Raw genomic sequence first — 12,024 nt, forward strand, 5'->3', positions numbered from 1 at the left:
GAATGTGCCTTTACCTCACCACACACGCAGTTTGTGTCAGTCCAGACACACTTCCAGACACTGAAACATTGACACCACTGCTACTCAGGAGAAGGCCAGAGGAAAAGCCTTCCCACCCACACACACACCACACTGCTCACTGATGGAAAACACAGACCCGCACGGAGCCAAGGACACATTGAAAGGAGTCTGAGATGTAGTCCCGTGGTTGCCGTGGTCGGATAGAAAACAGTCCCACAGGAGAGCATGCCTCAGTGAAGGTCCAAGCGAAGAACAGTATACTTCTGGAATATAATGCTGGGTTTTAAAGGGGAAAAACATGCTGTGAAATTCAGTGATTCTTTGATTCTTTCATCCAGAATAGACCACCTGAGTCAAATTAAACCTACAATGCATTTTACTCTGTCACCTTGTGTCACCTATTGTTTAAGCTGTGGGTGATGTGGGTATCAGTGTCCTCAGTAAAACTAAGTTCCTGACTACATGTAGGGATCAGCTTTCCAAAGCTGTCCTGATGAAGGTAGATTCCATAGAATGACATATAGAACTAGAGGATGTGTATGGTAGATGCTATTAGGGTCTTACTGGCCAATCTCTTTCAACTTGGGAACTGTCCCTCTCTTCATAAAACAACAATCAACCAATCCCAAACTGACTAACCTCCCCTGGGCACTTGAAACAAGTTACACCCCCCTCCCCCCCCTCTCTTCTTCCTCTTTCCTTCCTCTCTCTCTATCTCCACGGGGACAGTCCCAGACTCCTTAGGGATCAGTTCCCTGACAGGACCATCTGGCCAAGTGTGTGTGTGTGTGTGTGTGTGTGTGTGTGTGTGTGTGTGTGTGTGTGTGTGTGTGTGTGTGTGTGTGTGTGTGTGTGTGTGTGTGTGTGTGTGTGTGTGTGTGTGTGTGTGTGTGTGTCATTAGGGGTAGGTTAAATTTAGCAGCGAGGCAGATATCTGCATGCCAGGTCCTATCTGTCCCTTTACCCCCTCCCTCCCTCTCTCTCTCTCTCTCCTTCTCTCCCTCCCTCTCTCTCTCCTTCCCTCCCTCTCTCTCTCTCTCTCCTTCTCTCCCTCCCTAGTAATTTCTCTCCACTGCACCACACTGTCCTTCTATCCAGTCCTCTATCACAGCAGCGTCTCATTCCCCCTCTTTCTGTCTCTCTCTCTCCCAGGCACGCTCCCTCTCTCCGTCAGCATTGGCGGGATAGTGATTCACCCCCCTCCTCCTCCCCCATCGCTCTAACTGGATTGTACAGACTGTAAGCTGAGGACACAGGAGAGGAGAAAAAGAGCTCGATCAGGGAAGAAAGACGTGGAAACACTACACACTGGATAACATTTCCTCTGCTGGCAGGGGGCTACAGAGCAACACAGTGACAATGCAGCAGTAGCAGCAAGCAGCGGTCTGGACTACAGCTTTGACTCACCGCTCTCTGAGGTAAGACTGGTTGTCAGCTACACGCTGCAGCTAAACCCAGAGAGGGAGGTCGAACTACATGGACTTCTCTCTCTGTACCCATGACAACCCTCTTTGTCTACAGTATTTCATTCAGTTTATCATGTGCATTCTGCAGTGTATGGAGACATGCTGGTGTTGAGTGGGTGTTGCTGTGACGGTGTTGTGGCTAATCAGACAGGGCAGGTAGACTGCATGAAGGGAACATGTCGTGACCACATAGACCACTCTGCTCACTGTTGTATTCTCAGTGAGGTCAGCTGAGGGAGTTGGTTTACAGATCCACTATCAATCCTTTTGACTCCTGTTGATTTGACATCTTTGCATCATTACTGATGTTTTGGGTGCATATCTGCATGAGTATTGATGTTGTGTTTGTGTATCTGGATACAATATTGTACTGAAAAAAAGGTGCTGTCTAGAACCGAAAGGGTTCTTTGGCTGTCCACATAGCATGAAGAACCCTTTTGGTTCCAGGTGTAACACTTTTGGGTTCCATCTAGAACCCTTTCCACAGATGGTTCTACATGGAACCCAAAATAACCCTTTGAAGAACCCTTTTGGTTCCAGGTGTAACCCTTTTGGGTTCCATCTAGAACCCTTTCCACAGATGGTTCTACATGGAACCCAAAAGGGTTCTACCTGGAACCAAAAATGGTTATCCAATGGGGACAGCTGGAAAACCCTTTTGGAACCCTTTTTTCTAAGAGTGTAGATCAGTTTCTAGTCAAACATAATCCCATGTGACTGACTGCAGCTAATATGAACATATTTATCCATTGTCAACTGAGAAGTGCAGGAAGTATTTACCACCTAGTCCACTGGGCAATAGTTACGTTAAGTTCTGATTACCTTCTAGTCAATTTCCTTACCACACATCAAGACAAAGATCAACAAATCTGGCCTATGGATGTTCTACATTGAAGTGGTACAGTGACAGCAGCAGGGTATTTCCTAGGGCAGCGGGTCCAGGCTCAGGGCCCTGTGCGTCTCATATCACCAGGGGGCTGTGGGGGATATGGAGGGGCCGAGCCAGATGGGGTTATCAGGCCTTCACCTAGCAGATCCGTTTTGAACGTTTCGTCCCAGAGCAGGGAGAGGGAGGCGGGTGCCTGGCCGTCATCAATACATTTTAGCAGCGACCAGATTCTTCTGGCTGTGGATCAGACTGCCGCAAACATGGCGCCCAAAGCAAGCCCCTCTGTGTTTGGTCGTCATTTCTCAAGCTAGAGCAGATCATTCCCACGTTTAGAGTAGCTCATTTAGTGGGTACAGTATGGTCAATATGTGACCCAAGAGGAGTCGGTCGTTCAGGGTTCCTAACCTAAAGACCATTAGAACTCCTTCAACATTGTTTACATTTATGTTATCAATTCCCAGGAGGCTCCAGGGTTTGGCATGGCAACCCTACAGTGGTAAAGCACATTGGATGTTTGTGTAACATGAAAAGGACCACATCATCTTCGGTGACAGTACAGACCTTTTAGGTTGATCCCTCATTCAGCGTCAACGCCTACCTTTCTCCTCGTGGACATACTTTCTATAGTTCAGACTTTTATGTCAATCCCTCTAGTGTTAAAGTCTGAACATTTAGTGTCACCAAGGCATTCAGGAAACAAACAGCTATAGTGTTAGTCAGTGACTGCCTCTCCCCTCGTCTAACCTGCTAACTGTAGTTCAGATCTTTATGTCAATCCCTCTAGTGTTAAAGTCTGAACATTTAGTGTCACCAAGGCATTCAGGAAACAAACAGCTATAGTGTTAGTCAGTGACTGCCTCTCCCCTCGTCTAACCTGCTAACTGTAGTTCAGATCTTTATGTCAATCCCTCTAGTGTTAAAGTCTGAACATTTAGTGTCACCAAGGCATTCAGGAAACAAACAGCTATAGTGTTAGTCAGTGACTGCCTCTCCCCTCGTCTAACCTGCTAACTGTAGTTCAGATCTTTATGTCAATCCCTCTAGTGTTAAAGTCTGAACATTTAGTGTCACCAAGGCATTCAGGAAACAAACAGCTATAGCGTTAGTCAGTGACTGCCTCTCCCCTCGTCTAACCTGCTAACTGTAGTTCAGAACATTATGTCAATCCCTCTAGTGTTAAAGTCTGAACATTTAGTGTCACCAAGGCATTCAGGAAACAAACAGCTATAGCGTTAGTCAGTGACTGCCTCTCCCCTCGTCTAACCTGCTAACTGTAGTTCAGAACATTATGTCAATCCCTCTAGTGTTGAGTCTGAACATTAGAGGTCATCAAACCATGCATAAAACAGGAATGGTCTGTGTCTGTCTTCCTTCATCTATAACCTGCCGAAGCTCCATGCTCTTCTCTAGACATGCCCCTGATAAGCCCAACACTAAACCTAAACCCAACACTAATCTGTGCTGTAAACAAATATTTGTCCTGACAGAAGGACACCCAGCAATGCTCCATATGAACTTTTAAAAGGCCTGAGACCCAACAGAGTGGTTTGTGAGTCCAAGCGACAGGCTAACACATACAACCAGGCCTGACCTGAAATACTTAAAGAAATGAAGAGATGGGAAACATCATTGGATTCATATTAATGACCATTGTGTATGTTGCCCGTATGTTGTCAATGGACCGTGCGGTGCATTCTGGGTACAATCCCATAAGGAGTGCCCTCCTTCAAGGAGTCAATGGGAGTCAGTTGGGCACCAGCTCCAAAATCCAACATTAGCATGAATTACGTGAACAAGAAGCACAACATTACAAATATTTTCTGAGATGTGAGATAATTAACTTGTTCTCTGTAATATCATATAGCTTTGAAATCGTGACATTTCATACTTTTGAGGACAATAGGCAGGTTTCTCGACTCATACCTTCATACCACCTTTTAGAAGGGAATGCTTGACGATTAGCTTAAAAACTGCATGACAACATGAACCTGATTGGTTGACAGTCTGCTGGGTGGGGCAGCATAGTACTTTCCTCTATTCATTGGCCAATGAGTTTCCCATCTCCTCATTTCTTAAAGTATTTCTGGCATGGCGTGGCCTGTCCGTGGTGCCTGCCTCCTCAGGCGTTGTAATCTGACTGCAAGCCTGGGATGTGGTGAGACAGCTAGGGCCTAGGGAGGGTCTGAGGGTGTGTGGATGTGGTGAGACAGCTAGGGCCTAGGGAGGGTCTGAGGGTGTGTAGATGTGGTGAGACAGCTAGGTCCTAGGGAGGGTCTGACAGTCTGTGTATGACAGTGGCTGGTAAAACTTTAAATCAAAGATCGGGCTCATAGTAATGGAACAGTATCAAACCGTCATTAATATGAGCTGCACTCCCCTCACCAGCCTCCACTGGTGTATGCCCAGGTTACATGTGAAGTCCCAGTAGGAGTGTACAGTATGTGTGGAATGAACAAGGGAGACAGGGGGGTGAGGAGAGAGGGATCAAGGAACAGCTGAATCAGCAGAGCCCAGGGATTTGGGCTTATAAATTCCATTGGGCCATTTGTGCAGAGTGATGGATTGGATGGGGTACTGATGCAGTGTTGACCCCATGGTTACCGTAGAGATTGTTACCTTGGTTTGGCACCAACATGCTCTGCTGTCTGGTTCCTTCAGTGTGATTGACAGTTTGGGGGAAGTGGGGCAGTAATCAGTACATCAGACTGACAAGCATTAGTCACACCTCCTGCTGTCTAGAACTAGAGGGGAATTGAGTTAGTGATCTGTTTACCTTCAGAGTTGTGTGTGTGTGTGTGTGTGTGTGTGTGTGTGTGTGTGTGTGTGTGTGTGTGTGTGTGTGTGTGTGCGCATCCGTGCAGGTATCAAATGAATACATGAACAGGTACAGCTGATGCTGCTGTGAGGCCAGATATGAAGCCATGTCTGCAGGCAGTGAGATCTTCACGTTACTGCCACCATCATTCTGTCTCATTAACATACTGTGAGGCTGTGGCCCCTAATACCAACAGCGGCTGTAGACTCCTCCCTTCTTCCCCTCAGCCAAATCCCTTCACTAAGGGTTTAAGGGGGGCTGGCCGGGGTGTTTGCCAGGCTTCATCAACACTTCATCTGTCTCCTCATGACAGTAGTTGGATTCTGCAGTAATACTTCTTTGGCCCCAATTGCAGATGAACTAAAGCCACACAGGGAGTTTCTTCAGAAAGTTGACACAGGTGTTGACTGCATTAAAACCGACATACCCCACAAGCTGCCCCTCCTACTGCTGTGGACATTGATACTGTGCATGCAGGCTTTTGTTCCAGCCCAGCACAACCACAACCACACCTACAGTACCAGTCAAAAGTTTGGATACACCTACTCATTCAAGGGTTTTTCTTTATTTTTACTATTTTCTACATGATTCCATGTGTTATTTCATCATTTTGATGTCTTCACTAATATTCTACATTGTAGAAAATAGTTTAAAAAAATAATAATAATAATCTTTGAACGAGTAGGTGTGTCCAAACTTTTGACTGGTACTGTACTTCAATAAATCCAATAGCACCAAGCCCTGGACTCACTGAACCCAGTGTGTTAGTGCTGGACCAGGTCTTGTGGTTTGTCCATCATGTGGTCTGAGGGGGGCCATGGAGGGGGCTGGTCAGAGAGACAGGGGCTAGAAAGGGGCCAAGATTGAGACGGGGGCTGGTCAGAGAGACGGGGGCTAGAGAGGGGCCAGGGTTGAGACAGGGGCTGGTCAGAGAGATGGGGGCTAGAGAGGGGCCAGGGTTGAGATGGGGGCTGGTCAGAGAGATGGGGGCTAGAGAGGGGCCAGGGTTGAGACGGGGGCTGGTCAGAGAGATGGGGGCTAGAGAGGGGCCAGGGTTGAGATGGGGGCTGGTCAGAGAGACAGGGGCTAGAAAGGGGCCAAGATTGAGACGGGGGCTGGTCAGAGAGACGGGGGCTAGAGAGGGGCCAGGGTTGAGACGGGGGCTGGTCAGAGAGATGGGGGCTAGAGAGGTGCCAGGGTTGAGATGGGGGCTGGTCAAAGAGACAGTGGCTAGAGAGGGGCCAGGGTTGAGATGGGGGATGGTCAAAGAGACAGTGGCTAGAGAGGGGGTTGAGATGGGGGATGGTCAAAGAGACACTGTCTAGAGAGGGGGTTGAGATGGGGATGGTCAGAGAGACAGTGTCTAGAGAGGGGGTTGAGATGGGGGATGGTCAAAGAGACAGTGGCTAGAGAGGGGGTTGAGATGGGGGATGGTCAAAGAGACAGTGGCTAGAGAGGGGGTTGAGATGGGGGATGGTCAGAGAGACAGTGGCTAGAGAGGGGCCAGGGTTGAGATGGAGGATGGTCAGAGAAACAGTGGCTAGAGAGGGGGTTGAGATGGGGGATGGTCAAAGAGACAGTGGCTATAGAGGGGGTTGAGATGGGGGATGGTCAAAGAGACAGTATCTAGAGAGGGGGTTGAGATGGGGGATGGTCAAAGAGACAGTGGCTAGAGAGGGGGTTGAGATGGGGGATGGTCAAAGAGACAGTGGCTATAGAGGGGGTTGAGATGGGGGATGGTCAGAGAGACAGTGGCTAGAGAGGAGGTTGAGATGGGGGATGGTCAGAGAGACAGTGGCTAGAGAGGGGGTTGAGATGGGGGATGGTCAGAGAAACAGTGGCTAGAGAGGGGGTTGAGATGGTGGATGGTCAAAGAGACAGTGGCTATAGAGGGGGTTTAGATGGGGGATGGTCAAAGAGACAGTGTCTAGAGAGGGGGTTGAGATGGGGGATGGTCATAGAGACGGGGGCTAGAGAGGGGGTTGAGATGGGGGATGGTCAAAGAGACAGTGGCTATAGAGGGGGTTGAGATGGGGGATGGTCAGAGAGACAGTGGCTAGAGAGGAGGTTGAGATGGGGGATGGTCAGAGAGACAGTGGCTAGAGAGGAGGTTGAGATGGGGGATGGTCAGAGAGACAGTGGCTAGAGAGGGGGTTGAGATGGGGGCTGTAGCGGGGTTGACCAGTGCCAGTGGGACTCGAGCCAAGCACATGTAGCTCCCCAAAGAGCAGCGAGGTTGCTTCCTTTTTAGACCAGGTATCCTGTTTCCTCACAGAATGCCACTGGTGTAGTCTCTGGGAAAAGAGCTCTCGCTCTCATATATATATATATATATCTGAAGAGAAATGCTAATGTTGTACGTGGCTAAATATCAGCATGTTTATTTTTAATCCTCTATTTGTCATTTAGAATCACAGCATAGCTTCAAGCTGCACTGCAGTCGTTGAATCTGTGGGTTGAAGGATAATTCAGAGCTGTAGGGACGTTTCTCTCCCCAGTTAGAGAATATGTAGGGAGGCAGAGAAGTGAGTTGTTTACTAGTCCCTCTTGAGACCTTCTGGCCTAGCTACCAGAGTGACCATGAGCTCTGTCAAAACAAGTCTGCACTGCAGTATTTACACAGTTCAACATTCCTTTTTCCCTACAATCAAGTCAAATCACACAATGGTCTTTGGGTAGTGCGTTGTAAAAACAGCTGATCGACTCCTCTCACAGACAGGTAGAAATAGGTACACTCTTAGAAAAAAGTGTGCTATCTAGAACCTAAAAGGGTTATTCGGCTGTCCCCATAGGGGAACCCTTTGATAGGCCTATAGTTTGGTTCCAGGTAAAACCCTATGCTGTTCTATTTAGAACCTTCTGTGGAAAGGGTTCTACATGGAACCGCATAGGGTTTTACCTGGAACCAAAAAGGGTTCTTCTAAGGGGACAGCCGAAGAACCCTTTTGGAACCCTTTTTTCTAAGAGTGTACAGATTTCAGGATGAGACAGGTGTATGTAGGTGTAGTGGTAGTGATCGGGCTTAAGTAAACAAATATACACATTAAATGGTTGGTCTGATTGTATTCTGCTCAGACTCCTAAAGCCACAGAGCAGGCGGGGAGCATTGGCCACTCGCTGCGTCTATACACAGTACATTAGGCCTGGAGTGATGGATGAGCGTCCGTGCTGCATTAGACACTCAGCAGCAGATGAAAAGGCCTCATTTTAATGTCTGAAAGTGCCGTTCCTGTGGAATCCTATAGCTGGGGTGTTACAGAGTGAATCCCCAGCTTCTAAACTTGTCAGAGAAGGCTGGACCTGCTCAGCCTGAGGTCCAGACTAAGCCTGGTGTGAGACATATTGCTGGTGAGCTAGTGAATAAAGAAGGGATTAGGTTTTAGGCTGATTGGATGAACCATTTCTGGATTGAACATATACAGGGCATTCAGAAACTATTCAGACCCCTTCACTTTTTCTACATTTTGTTACATTACAGCCTTATTCTAAAATTGATGAAATTGTTTTTCCCCCCTTCATCAATCTACACACAATACCCCATAATGACAAAGCAAAAATAGATTTTTAGACATTTTTGCTAATTTATAAAAAAATAAAAACACAGAAATATGTTATTTACATAAGTATTCAGACCCTTTGCTATAAGATTCAAAACTGAGCTCAGGTGCATCCTGTTTCCATTGATCATCCTTGAGATGTTTCTACAACTTGATTGGAGTCCACATGGGGTAAATTCAATTGATTTGACATGGTTTGTAAAGGCAGACACCTGTCTATATAAGGTCCCACAGTTGTCAGAGCAAAAACCAAGCCATGAGGTCGAAGGATTGGATAAGACGGCACAAGTACTGGGTTCCCTGCTAAATGTGAGCTAGTGAAAGAATAAAAGGTCATTGAGTTCCAATTGGTTAAAAACGGCCCCACTGGTTGCAGTGGCCCTTGTTGTTGTCCCGTCTATGACATCACGTCGCTAGGGACGGTCATACTAAAAATGACAGAGAGCGTATCTTGTCACAGCCACACCTTGTGCCACTCTGGAACTCATCAAATGTCAGGAGCAATTATCAGGCTATTTTCTCCCCCTAGAACATGTTCCCCTCAACTGTTCCCTTCTTATTTAAGGCTACTGATTGACTGAGGCATGTTACACACACAGCACTGGATATGAGCTCTGGCCTCCAGGATACAGCATGGTGCAGTGTCAGGCTGGCATGGGGCCCAGTACTGAGCTACCCATGAGGTGTGAGGAGGGTACAGTACACCTTCTGTCTGCCATATAGTCCAGTTAGACCTTATAACAGGCCTGGCTTAAGCTATGGTCCAATCTCTCTTAGACTGCAGCTTTTCTCCACATCGGCTTTCCCTCAGGATACCAGTAAAGGAAGTAGGGCACAGTGGTGTGGAACACTCAGATAGAAATATATTTAGTAGAACAGACATGGCTCTATTACATGTAGAGTAAGGAATCTTGTCAGTTCTTTTTATGACATGTCTACCTGAATGTGTTCCAAATGACCTGCTAGGTAGTTTTGGTAGTTAGGGGCTCGCTGTTGGTAGCTGTTTTGTTTATTTGGATCCTCATTAGCCTTTGCAGAAGCAGCATCTACTCTTCCTTGGGTCCACAGCTATATCAATACCACAACAGATCACTTAGATCTACAGCCATGCTTCACTAGCTAATCATTGCCAGGAATAATTAACCTGGGCCCGGTTTCCCAAAAGTGTTGGCATTTAGGCTTACGAGCGTTTTAACGATGCATCTTTCCTACAACGGCTGAAGATGTTAAATAGGTTTCCCAAAACACCACGCAGAGAGAACGTTCGCTAAGTGCGTCATTGAGGCCTGGGTTGATACTGATAGGATCGAAAGGCAACGCTGCTCTCGGATCAGCTTTCTCTATTCAAATCTTACCTTAACATTCTAATTATTCCACAGTACTGACAGCTAATAGAAAGATATTATCACCTATCGCTGCACCTATCGCTGCAATTATTAGGCATCTTATTATAATGCTTACTCTTTAATAATGCACTAAATCAAGATTTGGCACATCATTGCGCACATGTTGTTACACATCATGAAATATATTGAGACAAATTATAGACAGTAGCATACAAGTATCAAAATAGAACTAAATTGATTGAACGTTAAATGTATTGCAATATGATTTACATAGGCCTATAGCCTACCGTAGGCAACTTTGTATTTGTAGTCAACTTTGTTGTGAAGTTATCAGCAGTCACAGAGAGACAGATAAAACATGGGATTCTATGTTTAGCGGAGATATTCTGTGTATAAAGTGACTTGGGAGACGTACTGTTCACCGGACGTGCTACCTGTCCCAGACCTGCTGTTTTCTCTAGAGACAGCAGGAGCGGTAGAGATACTCTGAATGATCGGCTATGAAAAGCCAACTGACATTTACTCCTGAGGTGATGGATGACCTGTTGCACCCTCGACAACCACTGTGCTTATTATTATTTAACCCTGCTGGTCATCTATGAACATTGGAACATCTTGGCTATGTTCTGTTAAAATCTCCACCCGGCACAGCCAGAAGAGGACAGGCCACCCCTCATAGCCTGGTTCCTCTCTAGGTTTCTTCCTAGGTTTGGACCTTTCTAGGGAGTTTTTCCTAGCCACCGTGCTTCTACACCTGCATTGCTTGCTGTTTGGGGTTTTAGGCTGGGTTTCTGTACAGCACTTTGAGATATCAGCTGATGTAAGAAGGGCTTTATCAATACATTTGATTTGATTTGACTTAGCTTTTCTACTAGTGGTCTAAGGAGGTCGTTAGATTAAGAGCGTTTTCAAGTGCAACTTTAATAACGATGTTTTTGGGAAACAGCTCGGAGATTTAAGGATGCTCCTTCGATACTTTTGGGAAACCGGGCCCTGGTGTTTTCCATCTTAGATTTGTTAGCGTAAAGGTTCAAATCTCCAAACAGGAGACTCCAGCCAGTGTTAGTCAATACATTACGGTCAATACAAGTGAGTGGTTTTAAATAGCCAATCAATTCCCTCTTTCCCAGCCAGTCAATCAATGAGGAGATGCTTAATGCTTAACTAATCACCATCAAGGGGGACATAAATTGTGACCTCGACAGCTGGTCAATGGCCTAATTGGTTACCTCAGCCTGCTGCGCTAGCAAATAACAATATGTGTTATTCTTAGTAAAGAGTTCAAAGCTTATTGAACTGATATTGTAGCTGTCCAAATTCTTAGATACATGAGATTTCAGTCTGACAGACAGACAGACAAACAGACAACTACCCTTGAGGGTCTGTTGTCGTGAGCAACAGTGAGCTAAACTGGTTATAAATCAACTATGCATGTTTTCACTGTGTGGCGAACCATTTAGTTTGATTAAATACACCACATGGATTAAACAGAAAAGATTACAATCACAGTGTCAGGCTGGTATATGTACATGTATTTACATGTATTTACATATATGTAAATTACAGATATCGAAATATATGTTTAAACCTGATATGTACATATTTAAATATATGTACAAAAATATATGGACATATTACAAAATTGGCCATTTTCATATACTTCTACATCGACTGAGTATACAAAACATTAATAACACCTGCTTTTTCCATGACCAGGTGAATCCAAGTGAAAGCTATGGTCGGTTATTGATGTCACTTGTTAAATCCACTTCAATCAGTGAAAACGCAACTTTGGAAACCTAATGCTAAGGTACCAGAGGTCAATGAGACTCGACATTATCATCGGGGTAGAATATTCTCTGAGGTGTGTATTTTACACATGCAATTTACAAATAATGTACATATATTTTATTTATTTATATATATGATA

General features: G+C 45.8%; 1 protein-coding gene across 1 annotated transcript in view; it reads left to right on the forward strand.

The window, feature by feature from the left end:
• The first annotated feature begins 1,108 nt into the window (after nt 1-1,108).
• The window catches only part of LOC139373007 (filamin A-interacting protein 1-like), a 90,660-nt gene continuing 79,744 nt past the window's right edge, over nt 1,109-12,024 (forward strand). Inside the window, exon 1 of the mRNA XM_071112955.1 lies at nt 1,109-1,439. The gene's annotated coding sequence lies outside the window, so the exon portion shown is untranslated. The remainder of the gene's footprint in view (nt 1,440-12,024) is intronic.

The sequence above is a fragment of the Oncorhynchus clarkii genome, chromosome 18, assembly GCF_045791955.1.
Source record: "Oncorhynchus clarkii lewisi isolate Uvic-CL-2024 chromosome 18, UVic_Ocla_1.0, whole genome shotgun sequence".
Classification (NCBI taxonomy): Eukaryota; Metazoa; Chordata; class Actinopteri; order Salmoniformes; family Salmonidae; genus Oncorhynchus; species Oncorhynchus clarkii.